The sequence below is a fragment of the Pseudopodoces humilis genome, chromosome 26, assembly GCF_049639895.1.
Source record: "Pseudopodoces humilis isolate 2021_Gansu_Grassland_sample_001 chromosome 26, ASM4963989v1, whole genome shotgun sequence".
Classification (NCBI taxonomy): domain Eukaryota; kingdom Metazoa; phylum Chordata; class Aves; order Passeriformes; family Paridae; genus Pseudopodoces; species Pseudopodoces humilis.
Window position 1 is genome coordinate 479,434 of NC_142225.1, and position 13,436 is coordinate 492,869.

Below are 13,436 nucleotides of genomic sequence, written 5' to 3' on the forward strand. Positions count from 1 at the left end.
TCTCCAAGCAGAGTTTCTGTGTTTCAGATCTTTCTCTGCATGTCCAGGTGTGTGTTGAGCTCCTGCCTATGGACAGGTCACTCAGCTGCTGCTTCACAGGATCAGCCCCTCCACAGCCAAACTTGCAGTGCTCCCTGCAGCAGTGTGGCCCTTAAAGGTGACACCTGTACAAGCTCAGGTGTGACACACTGCGATGTGTCACACGGGCTGGCTGCTCTTGTGTGGCAAATGTCATCAAAACCAGATCTTTGTCCCCTCAGAGAGGTGCTCTGGGCTGGTGTGGAGCTCAGTGCTGTGGTGTGTGAGTGTGGGACACCCCTGTCCCCACAGGGTGCTGAGGGGTCTGTCTGGGGTGTGACAATGGTGACAATGTGTACAGCTGCCTCTGGTGTCCACAGCCACTCCTCTGGGACCCTGCATTGAGCACAAAGCTTGAGAAGGGCACAGAGGGGATTTGTGTTCATTCTGTCACAGCCAACACTCACAGCTCCCACACTTTATGCACTAGCTGGTTATTTCTGTGGTTTTGTCCTCATTTGATGGGGAAGTGAGGGGGGTTTGTGCCCTCAGTACAATTCCTAAAAGACAACTTAATGGCTGCATTCAAACATTAAAAGAGGATGGCCTTGGCTGCCTGAGCCAGCAGTGTTTGAGGGTAATACTCCATGGGAGAGTAACAGAATCTGTCTCTGTCATAAATAACACTGAATGGTTTATTTTGGCAAAGAATTTTCATTCCTGACAAATGCCATTCTGAGACAAGCAATAACCACTTGCTGATTTGGGATGAAATTAGATTTGGAATGCTCAGGTCAGCTCAGATGCAATGTTTGGTGGGTTTTCAGTGGAGTCTCTCACATGTCTGATAGGAAATCATTTTTATGAGGCTTTTAGAGGCAAGGGAATGCCCAGGCTTACAAATCCTCACACTGTTTTATTGGGAAGGGCCATGTCAGAGGATTACTGAGTAAAACACATTAGGGCTGCCCTTTGGGGTGTCTCATAACTGGGACATATTTTCAAGTTACCAGAACGATTTCAGCATCTCCTGAGCTGTCAGTACTTCTCTGTTTTTTTGAAGCAGATGTTTTTTCTCTTCTACCACATTAAATGGGACCTTCTGTGTTTTGCTGACTAAAGATGCATAAAGATGTATAAATGTGATCCTTTGGGATGTGTCACCTGCACTTTCTGCCTTAAATCTGTTACAGTACAAGCTCAGCAGTTTGTGCCCCAGCTCTCTCCACAGGAAGGATGCTCAGCTATGGAGGGGCAAGGCAGGAAACCCTGAGAAGATTTCAGCTGGCTCCTGTGGTGCCAAGGGACCGAGAATCTGAACTCAAAAATCTCGGTAATCTAAAGTAAAACTTAGGGAATTATATTCCCGTTTGGAAGGTACATTACAGGCAAACCTGCTGTTTTGCTGCTGGTTTATCTTCCTGCCCCTGCTGTTCCTGTACACAGTGAGTGCTCCTGAAGGAGTGCTGCACCCGAGGGACGCTTTTATTCAGGGCACAGCACTGCCTGATGTGGGGACGCTGCTTTCACGGGATGGAAGCAAAACCTTTGGAAATGATGTTTGCTGTAGGTTCTTGCCTCTGGCATGAGGCTGGTGTGGTTCCAGGCAGGTTTTGTGCTGGGGTTTGCCCACATTCCAGGCAGGAGGAGCTCCAGGTACAGCCTCTCCCACAGGGACACTGACTTCTTGGAAAGGACGAGGCAGAGAAAGCTGAACTTGATCCTGATCTGCTTTTTAGAAGCATGGATGTGTTTATGTCTGCCCGGAAGTGTTGGCCTCTGAAATGACTGGCACTGGTGTTTCCCCAGCATGGGACTGTCCTGAGGTGGGAAAAGGGAAAAGGGAACACCTGAAGTGTCTGCAATTTCACCCTTTGGGAGACCTTGGCTGCTGAGGAAACTCTGTCTGCAACATCTGCATTCCCTGCCTGGGCTCTTCTGCTTCCAGCCTCTCTTGTTCTTCTCTTCTTTATCTCCATCCATCACTCCAGGTGACTCTGGATAAATTCTCACAGCAGAGGAAGCCTTTACCAGCACAAGTCTGCTGAGGTGTCTGATCTCCATTTCCACCTTTTTGCTCCTAATTCCCTGTTAAAGCTGGTTCTTTTGCAAAGGGCTACAAAGGACTGCAGGTAACAGCAGCTGCTCTTGGCTGTGTAACAGGAGTGCAGGCTCAGACTGCTCAGGGTGTGCTACAAATTCACATTAACACTGAGATAAATTCACATTAACACTGAGATAAATTCACATTAACTCTGAGATAAATTCACATTAACACTGAGATAAATTCACATTAACTCTGAGATAAATTCACATTAACTGTGAGATAAATTCACATTAACTGTGAGATAAATTCACATTAACTCTGTGTGATAAATTCACATTAACTCTGTTAGATAAATTCACATTAACACTGTGAGATAAATTCACTTTAACATTGTGAGATAAATTCACATTAACTCTGTGAGATAAATTCACATTAACACTGTAAGATAAATTCACATTAACTCTGTGAGATAAATTCACATTAACACTGTGAGATAAATTCACATTAACTCTGTGAGATAAATTCACATTAACTCTGTGAGATAAATTCACATTAACACTGTAAGATAAATTCACATTAACTCTGTGAGATAAATTCACATTAACTCTGTGAGATAAATTCACATTAACACTGTGAGATAAATTCACATTAACTCTGTGAGATAAATTCACATTAACATTGTGAGATAAATTCACATTAACACTGTGAGATAAATTCACATTAACACTGTGAGATAAATTCACATTAACTCTGTGAGATAAATTCACTTTAACATTGTGAGCTGCTGCCCTGAAGGGCTCTGTCCATCCCTTAGAAATCTGACTTTTCAAGGAATTATTTTAAAAAAGGAGTGTATGTGAAGAAGCCTTATCTTTAACCATGCTTGGCTGCTCACTTTTATCCGCAGTTCAATTTCCCTGTTCTGTTAGGGACCCTACTTTTCTGTGGGATGGGATTTAAAGCAGCTGAACGCCAGTTTCCTTTCGAACATTTCAGCCTTTCAGTCGTGTGAAGTTTGTAAGGAGCTGCTGTGCAGAGGAAACACAACCCGAAACACACAGAGCATCACCGCACTGCCTGGAGAAGCGCTGGAGAATTGCGCTCATCTCAGATCTGCTCAGCACCATTGCTGGGACGGACGGGAATAACAAGGAATGGGAGGCAGGTGCCCGGTGCCCGTAAAATCGCAATCCCCGGGATGTGTGGCAGGATAACAGCCCTGTGACAGGCGAGGGCGGCGACAGCGAGGGACGGGAGGGACGGGAGGGACGGGAGGGACACGGGAGCCACACGGGAGCCACAGGACGGAGCTCGGGCGGAGAGGAGAGCGCGGAACAGCCGCAGGTGAGAGCGGGGCTGCCCCGCACCTGGAGCCGGGATCGGGCGAGCTCTGCCCGGAACGAGCCCCGGGAATCGAATTCACCGGAGAGAGAGCTGGGGGACACTGCTGGGGACAGACAGACACTGCTGGGGACAGACAGACACTGCTGGGGACAGACAGACAGACACTGCTGGGGACAGACAGACACTGCTGGGGACAGACAGACACTGCTGGGGATAGACAGACACTGCTGGGGATAGACAGACAGACACTGCCGGGGACAGACAGACACTGCTGGGGACAGACAGACACTGCTGGGGACAGACAGACACTGCTGGGGACAGACAGACAGACACTGCTGGGGACAGACAGACAGACACTGCTGGGGATAGACAGACACTGCCCGGGGACAGACAGACACTGCCGGGGGACAGACAGACAGACACTGCTGGGGACAGACAGACACTGCTGGGGACAGACAGACAGACACTGCCCGGGGACAGACAGACAGACACTGCTGGGGACAGACAGACAGACACTGCTGGGGATAGACAGACAGACACTGCTGGGGACAGACAGACACTGCTGGGGACAGACAGACAGACACTGCTGGGGACAGACAGACAGACACTGCTGGGGACAGACAGACACTGCTGGGGACAGACAGACACTGCTGGGGACAGACAGACAGACACTGCCCGGGGACAGACAGACAGACACTGCTGGGGACAGACAGACAGACACTGCTGGGGACAGACAGACAGACACTGCTGGGGACAGACAGACACTGCTGGGGACAGACAGACACTGCTGGGGACAGACAGACAGACACTGCTGGGGATAGACAGACACTGCTGGGGATAGACAGACACTGCTGGGGATAGACAGACACTGCTGGGGACAGACAGACAGACACTGCTGGGGATAGACAGACAGACACTGCTGGGGACAGACAGACACTGCTGGGGATAGACAGACACTGCTGGGGACAGACAGACAGACACTGCCGGGGGACAGACAGACAGACACTGCTGGGGACAGACAGACAGACACTGCCCGGGGACAGACAGACACTGCTGGGGACAGACAGACACTGCCCGGGGACAGACAGACAGACACTGCTGGGGACAGACAGACAGACACTGCTGGGGACAGACAGACAGACACTGCCGGGGACAGACAGACAGACACTGCTGGGGACAGACAGACAGACACTGCTGGGGACAGACAGACAGACACTGCTGGGGACAGACAGACAGACACTGCTGGGGACAGACAGACAGACACTGCCCGGGGACAGACAGACAGACACTGCTGGGGACAGACAGACAGACACTGCTGGGGACAGACAGACACTGCTGGGGACAGACAGACAGACACTGCTGGGGACAGACAGACAGACACTGCTGGGGACAGACAGACACTGCTGGGGACAGACAGACAGACACTGCTGGGGACAGACAGACACTGCTGGGGACAGACAGACAGACACTGCTGGGGACAGACAGACACTGCTGGGGACAGACAGACAGACACTGCTGGGGACAGACAGACACTGCTGGGGACAGACAGACAGACACTGCCCGGGGACAGACAGACACTGCTGGGGACAGACAGACAGACACTGCTGGGGACAGACAGACACTGCTGGGGACAGACAGACAGACACTGCCCGGGGACAGACAGACACTGCTGGGGACAGACAGACACTGCTGGGGACAGACAGACACTGCTGGGGACAGACAGACAGACACTGCCCGGGGACAGACAGACAGACACTGCCGGGGACAGACAGACAGACACTGCTGGGGACAGACAGACACTGCTGGGGACAGACAGACAGACACTGCTGGGGACAGACAGACAGACACTGCCGGGGACAGACAGACAGACACTGCTGGGGACAGACAGACACTGCTGGGGACAGACAGACAGACACTGCTGGGGACAGACAGACAGACAGACCCTGCCCGGGGACGGACAGACAGACCCTGGGAGCGTGATTCCTGCAGAAATGGGGGCTCAGTGACCCCTGTGTGTGACCGCGGGACTCATGGAACACGTGGGGGTGACAGGAGAGGGGTGCCCTCTCGTTCTGTTTTTTCTCTATTTCCATATTTTTCCATATTTCTGTTTTTCTCTATTTCTACATTTTTCTGTATTTCCATTTTTTCTCTATTCCCACGTTTTTCTGTATTTCTGTTTTTCTCTATTCCCATGTTTTTCTGTATTTCTGTTTTTCTCTTTTTCCACGTTTTTCTGTATTTCTGTTTTTCTCTATTCACACGTTTTTCTGTATTTCTGTTTTTCTCTATTCACACGTTTTTCTGTATTTCTGTTTTTCTCTATTTCTACATTTTTCTGTATTTCCATTTTTTCTCTATTTCCACGTTTTTCTGTATTTCTGTTTTTCTCTATTCACACGTTTTTCTGTATTTCTGTTTTTCTCTATTCACACGTTTTTCTGTATTTCTGTTTTTCTCTATTCACACGTTTTTCTGTATTTCTGTTTTTCTCTATTCACACGTTTTTCTGTATTTCTGTTTTTCTCTATTCCCATGTTTTTCTGTATTTCTGTTTTTCTCTATTCCCACGTTTTTCTGTATTTCTGTTTTTTCTCTATTCCCACGTTTTTATGTATTTCTGTTTTTTCTCTATTCACACGTTTTTCTGTATTTCTGTTTTTTCTCTATTCCCACGTTTTTCTGTATTTCTGTTTTTTCTCTATTTCTGTTTTCTGGAGGGGGTCTCAGCATCCTGGTGTTCCCCCTCTTGCTGGGGAGTGGAACGAGCTGAGCTTTAAGGTCCGTTCCAACACAAATCATTCTATGATTCTATAATTCTCTGCTGTTGGTTATTTCTCCTCTGGGTGCTGGTGTAATTCTCTGGCTCAAGTTGACACCTATTTTATTGTGATATTTTAGTGCTGGATGAAGGGTGACAGTGAAGAAACCTCAGAAGGAATGGGGCAGCATTCCCAGAAATGGGAGTCCCCAGGCTCCTCTGTGGGTGCCAGACATTGGTCAGGCAGCACCAGGAAAGTGCTGGCATTAATTCTGCTGTCCCACACACACAGTGGGAACATGCTGTGGCCTCTTGAGGCTCCAGAGACGATTTCTTACCATTTATTTTACTGTCAAACTTCCCAGCACATGAGGGAATGAAACACGAAAGCAGCTGCTCGGGCCAGGATGGGGCTTGTTTCATCTGTCACCACGTACAGGTTGGGGCACAATAAATCCTGCAGCAACATAAAGAGCTCAGAGCTGGGGGGTCTCTGCTTTGTGGCAGAGGGGGACATGGATAAAGTCTGCAATCTCTGCTTGCATTTTATTGTTTAATTTGCTGTGAGCTTTATTAACCCTCTGCATGCCCTGGAGATGGTGTCTGTGAAGTGCTCCCAACACACACATTTCAGTTTTAGCTGGGGATGGACTCTGAGCAAAGCCCGATGGCCATGCAGGGTCAAATGGAAATTGTACAGGCACCCCTCGTTCCCTGCATTCACTAAAGCCCAGAGGGGCTTAAACCCTTGTTCTTTTCAGTTTCTTAAGGTGGGTGGAAAGTCCTGGTGGAAGGAAATGCCTGGCAATAAGCTGATGTTTAATCACATTTTTGGTGAGGCTTTATTAAATGTCTGTTGGCCACTGTTTTGTTTTGTGGATGGAAAACAGTAAATCCCAGCCCTGGGACTGGAACATGCAGGGAAGATAGTCATGGGAGCAGCTGTTACTGGGAAAAGTGGGAATGTTGGCTTTAAAGGCAGCCAGGCTCCAACTAAATCCTGGACCATGCTAGCAAACCCCTTGTCAGTCAGGTGGGGAGGGAAAACAACCACAGGTCTGAGCCTGAAACAAGTCACTCCAGTTTCTCCTGGACTCTGCAATGTGGATGAGCTGGTGCTGAGGGTCTGGAATGGGAATGGGCATCTCCCACTGAAAAGAGCAGCAACCACTCAGTAGTTACAACATCACATTTACTTAAATTCTGATGTTGTGGGTATGAAAGGCTCACATGCCTGGTGTGACTGTTCCTCATCCTGGTGCAAGGCATTCTCCTGGGAAAACCAAAATGCTCTCCAGTCACCCAGTTGGCCCCTGGCCTGATCTGAACAATGTCCCTTCACCCACAGCATGACCAGCAGTGCCAGACTTACTGATTTGGTGTGTTGGGTGGTTGGAGGGCTACAGGTACCTGTAATCCCCACTGAATTTTGGCCTTTATTCCATATCCCATGCCCATTTTCTTGTGCAGCATTTATGGGATTCTCATTGCTGTTATGTCAAGATGGACTTGGAACACGAGCACTGAGCTCTGCACATCATTTCAAATGTGAATATTTCTGCCCCAAAGAAGCCTCCCTGCCACCACCTCCACCCTTGGTGCAGTCAGGACTGTCCACCAGGCTGCAGGGAAATGGGAAATGCAGTGTCTTGGACAGGTTTTTGATCTTGGTCATTTCTTTATGGACTGAAAATCCAGACAGGATTTTGGACCTACCAAGTCTTCTTGAGTTCTTGTCCCTTCTGAGCCATGTGGGCACCAAAGTCTGTAGGAAGAGCTGCGCCAGTTGTCACTGCTCGGAGCAGGAAGGCTTCACAGCAGTGTTCCAAAAAGGGCAAACAGAACCTTGGAAGAGTCTTGTTCCCAGTTAAAACAGAGTTTTAAATTCAGTCTGAAATAGCTGTCCTTCAGCTGTCGCCTCTTGCCGTTTCTTCACTGCCCTTCCTTGGGTGAATGGACTTTCTTCCAGGGAAAATCACGTTTCCTCTGCAGGAGAAGCAGAGCCCAGTGAGCATCCCAGCCGTGCTGTGCCATCCTGCAGGCTCCCAGAGGCACCTGGCAGCTCAGCCCTGGCACACAGGGGTTAACACGGCCTTGGGTGGGTGGGTGGGTGGAAAACAAGCTGTGAAATGGAAGAAGGTCAAGCTCTTGGAGGAGGTTGCTCTGTAGCAGATGGTTTTAAATGATCAGTCCCTCTGGAGGTGAGGCCCCAAGAAAACTGTAAAACCAGGGCTGGAAATGAGGCAAAGCATGACCAGGTTTGTGGGATCACACGAGCAGTTGTGGCTCTCCTGGGACTCGTCAGACCCCACTGTCTGTCTAATTAGGAATTCCTCATTTGTTGAGACCCAACAGCTAAATGTGATGGAGACTGCACAGCACTGGCACTTTCCTGTGGGGAGCAAATGCCTGGAAAGGAGATGACACAGGAAGAGGAGCAGCAGAAATCCCAGTGCCTCTGGACAGCTCAGGCCCTCTGGGATAAGCCTGCTCCTGCTGCAGCTGAGGAGAGCTGAATTCAGGTTTCAGTAGGGGCAGGTAAATGCATTCCAGGGCTTACCCAAAGTGTTACTCTCTTTAGAGACTCCTCTGGCAGTGGGGTTTATTAAAGGTGCAGCATGCAGTCAGCAGAGCCCCAGAGTGCTGTCCTGGACCAGCAGCACTGATGTCTGAGGGAGCATCTTTGGGGTGGGCATTGTCCAAAGCAGGAGGAACACAGTCCCACATCGCTAGGAAACACTGGCTGCTACTGAGAGGATTTCCCAGCAGCACTCCAGATTTCCCAGATCATTGTAGTCTTCTTTTTTTGGCTTTTCAACTTTGAAATTGTTTATATTTGACTTTGTAATTGCTTCTACTATCTATTTTATATCACTGCAAAGGTAACAGGGGATGTAGAACGGAAAGATCTTAGCCCAGACATCAGTTTGATTTCCTCTGTCAACATGCTTTTCTTGTGAACTGGGAAAGTTTAAACACTGTCGCTGGCAACAATGGTTGAAAAGAAAAAAGGAATGAAGAGAATTACTCCAGAATTTAATTTTCACATTTATCTTTTCAATTGTTGGTTGAAATGGTGATTCCCAGCCATGCAAGGGAGAAGTTTTTGATAGCCAGGTGAGAATTTTCTTTCTCAGACTAGTGGAAATCGTGCTCTTTGTGGTTCTTCTTCTTGATGCAATCTAACAGGAGTCTGAGCTGTGGCACCGAGGGTTTTCTGTGTGCTGCCTTCCCCTTAGCCTCAGATCTTAAACTTCTCATCTTCTCACAGGAAACCAGAGAAAAACCTTCTGTTTCTGCCAGGCCAGACCGCCTGTGAACCATGGTAAAAACCCTTCTCTTGCCACCTCCTGGAGCCAGCCCTTCCTCTGCAACTGAACGTGAGATTTAATATGGATTTATTCCCCCAGTGAAAGGAAAGCAGTGGCTGTGGGCTCCTGGGCTGGGATGAGTGAGAGGAGCCCTCAGGCCAGCCAGCTTCGCAGGAGAATGGGCTGGAGACAGCCCAGACTGGAAATCTCTGTCAGCCAAACCTGCTCTAGGGGAGCTTTCTGAGCAGAGGAAGGAACACAAGGTCTGCAAGGGCAGATCTGGGCTCACAATGCACTCAACTTGTATTTCTGTGGGAAACCTGTCCATGGAAATCAGAGATCCCACAGTGCTTCGGGCTGGAAGAGAACTTTAAGACCATCTAATTCCAGCTCTCTGCCATGGTCAGGGAACCTTCCTGTGGTGAATGAGCAGCTTTGTGTGCTGCTCAAGGGAAAGGGGTCAGCCTGTGTCTGTGCTGGAAGGAAAGGAGCAAACTGAGCTGTGTCCTTTGGCTGCAGCAGTGAAGCTCTTCTGGAGCAACAGGATTTCTTTCAGGACTCTTGGGCTGAGGGCCAAGCCCAGGCATGGTTGACCCACACACAGATGCAATAATTCAGTGTTTTTACTTCTCTGCTAAGGAGCTGTGAGATCTCCTAAGAGCTCGTGGCCCCTGAGAGCGCATCTGCTGGTGTGTCCTGCACAGCCTGGTGTGCAGGCTGTCCTTTCCTTGGAGCTGCACAAGTGTTTGTCCTTCTTGGAGGCACAAGGTCCTGCCCTGGAGATGCAGTGTGGCCTTGAGTGATGGTCACACCTGGCCAGGCTGGCCCTGCCTGGGGCTGGCCTTGCCAAGGGCTGCAGGGCACCTCCCCTGGGCTGGGGGAGTTGGGGCTATAGTGAGCCCCCAGGGCTGCCTCAGCTCAGTGTGGAGACACAGGCAGCTCCTGCCTACAGCCTCACCTTCTGTCGGAGGGGACAGCTGGGACGGGGACAACAGCTGTTCCTTTTTGTTTGTTTGTTTGTTTGGTTGTTGTTTCTTTTGCCATTCAGTACCATTTCCAGCAGACTGAGAAGGGGCTTGTGTTCCTTCCCACAGGTCACTGACAGCTGGGGCCATCGGAGCCGCTGGGTGATGAAGAGCTCTGTGCTGTGAGTGAACAAAGGACCTGGAGACACAGGAGTGGCTTCCAGAGCATCACCTCAGCAGCTCAGCCCGTGGAGGGGTGAGTCTGGCCATGCCAGCACTGCTGTGTGTGGCACTGGTGATGCAGAACTGGGAAGTGACACCTTTGTTGTCACACTGAATAATGTGAATTTGTGTTGCAGTGGGTCTGGAAATGGCTGTAAGTGTTCTGGGAGTGGTGGGCTCCCAGAGCAGTGTTTGTGCCTCTGGGGTGCACTGATTCCTTGGATTTCCCTGGGAAGATGCCAGGCTAAGATCTGCTGTCACTGGGGACTTGTGGCACTGGGATTCCTGAGGGTTTCCATCCTGGACAGTGAGCAGGGATGTGTTATCCCTCCTTCCTGGCAGTGAGACACTCTTGTGTTTGCTCTGGGATATTTCCTGTAAATCTGTTGCCTGTTTCTGTCATGAAAAACCTGTGGGAGTGTTGTGGCCACAGAAAGGCACAGCCTGAGCAGCTCTGCTGCTGCCATCCCATCCCTGCTGCTCCAAAGGGACTTGGATTCACTGTCCTGCTTGCTGCTGGGGTTCAATGGCTTTTTCTCCTTTAGAAAATAGGGATGGTAGGTGTCTCCTCTTGGCCTTTGGTATCAGTGCCACTTTCATACATAAATGGACACAGGGTATTTAGTTTGTGTGTCTGTGGATCCTGAGCAAGCACTTTGGTGGTGTCCATAATCCCTGGAGCAGAGGAGAAGATCAGGTCAGGTATAGATTTACCAGAGGGATAAGTCACACAAAATCTGATCCTTGGGCATTCCTCCTCTCTCTGCACAAGACCTCCATTCATCACTGGAGAGCTTGTGACGTTCCCCCTCTGTGACTTGCTCAGGAGTTTTCATCAAGTTTCCCTCCTGCAGTTGGTTTGCCTTTGGTTCTGTGGTTCTAACCAAAGCATTTGAAATTTTTCATTAAAACTCATCTGAAATGGGAAGACTCAAGCTCAAAAGATTACTTCAAGTTAACAAAAAACTGCGGAAAGCCAATCCAAAGCTAAAAGAGAAATTTTAGGTGAAATATACTCACTGAGTGTCTGGACCTTTGGGGTAAAGCACAGCTAGAATGTGACTGAGCTCACAACAATTTGGCATTTTGTTTAGAACATTTTCTGTGTCACAACTGCCCTGATTTTTATCATTTACAAAGAGAAATTCAAAGATAATTACAAAGAGAAAAGCTTTGTTAGGGCTGGAGATCAGGGAAAGGTTCTTCCCCCTGAGGGTGCTGGCACTGCCCAGGCTCCCCAGGGAATGGGCACAGCCCCGAGGCTGCCAGAGCTCCAGGAGTGTTTGGACAAGGCTCTCAGGGGTGCACAGGGTGGGATTGTTGGGGTGTCTGTGCAGGGCCAGGGGTTGGATGTGATCCTTGTGGGTCCCTCCCAGCTCGGGATATTCCATGCCACATACTCCTGTGAAAGAGAATGCTGCCTCTGTTGCTGACTACTTTATTATTGCTGGTTTGTCTGTGCTCGTGGCTTTGTCCCCGCTGTGTCTGTGCTCGTGCAGTGCCTGTGGCACATCCTGAGCCCATGGAACACTCACTGCGTCTCACTTCCCTACAGGTTTGGCTAATTTTGCTCAGCAGTCTGCCAGCAATTATGTCACACCTTGTCTGAGTATGGCACTGTCTGAAGCCCATAAATATCTCCCTGTGACACCCCCAAGATCTACAAATCCTCTGACTCCCAAATGTTTCGCTTCTTCACTCTGCTGATTTATGGCCCAGCCCTGGTGTCCAGTCAGGCTCACAGGGAATGGTCTCTTGCTCTGTCTCATCCAGACAGATTGATGAACACACAGGATGAAGGGCACCCTCCCACCCTGCCAGCCTTGCTGCTTTATTTTGGGACATTGAAAATGTTGTCAGTAGCCAAGGGCTCGCTCCAGCTCTGCACTCAGAGCCATGGAAGCTTTTCCTCTGTCTCCAGTGGGGATGTCCCTGCAGCTGCAGAGCGGACACAATTCTGCCTGGGATGAGGAATGGCCAGCTGGATAATTGAACAAGGCTAATTCAACAACAGGGATGTGTTTCACAGAGCACTGAGAGTGCTGAGCTGCTGCTTCCAGTGCCAGCCCCTCGTGCTGGGGGTGTTTGTCAGCAGCACTCACCTGGGGAGGGGTGACTCCCTCTTGGAAGCATTTATTCCATTGAATAAATCCTCATGTGCACACCAAGGTTTCAAGCACCTGTGAGTGAAGGAATGAATTACACCATGACAATTTTTGGAAGGCTTTTGCTGTCTCATTTTAAAAATTTTGTGATTTTTTTTTTTTTTTTTTTTTCTAGATTGAACTGGAGTCAGAACAAAACCATGGTCATTCATGTAACAAGGGAGCAAAAAATCTAAAAGTAACCAGGGGTAGGGTTAATGACTCTGTGCCAACCAGGGTGTTATTTTCTGGTCCTTATTTAATACACAAGACACTGGAAAATGCAATGTGGTTGGATTCATTACACTGAAGGAATGTTCCCTTCATATCCAGCACTGTTATTTTAACCCTGCAGTCAATGTGTGGCATTAACATGCTTCCTTCTCATTCTCCACAAGTCAGGAATTCACAGGAGTTTAAGGACTCACAGGAGATTATTTTTAATCCAAGTGAATTTCTGGGATCTTTAAGGCTCTGTAAACTCAGCAGTTTATACATAATGCACACAGTGCATGTTGTGCACTGAGAGATGAGGCCTGTTACTGCCTGTGCAAACATTGTCAGTATTTGAGGGTTTTACCAAACTAGATTTGAATTTATCCCTCTCTCAGCAGTTGCTTGTTG

General features: G+C 49.0%; 1 protein-coding gene across 2 annotated transcripts in view; it reads left to right on the top strand.

Moving 5' to 3' along the window:
* The first annotated feature begins 3,333 nt into the window (after positions 1 to 3,333).
* The window catches only part of IGFN1 (immunoglobulin like and fibronectin type III domain containing 1), a 42,685-nt gene continuing 32,582 nt past the window's right edge, over positions 3,334 to 13,436 (top strand). For both annotated transcript variants that reach the window (XR_015774560.1, XM_088067215.1), the window contains exons 1-2: positions 3,334 to 3,409; positions 10,576 to 10,702. The gene's annotated coding sequence lies outside the window, so the exon portion shown is untranslated. The remainder of the gene's footprint in view (positions 3,410 to 10,575; positions 10,703 to 13,436) is intronic.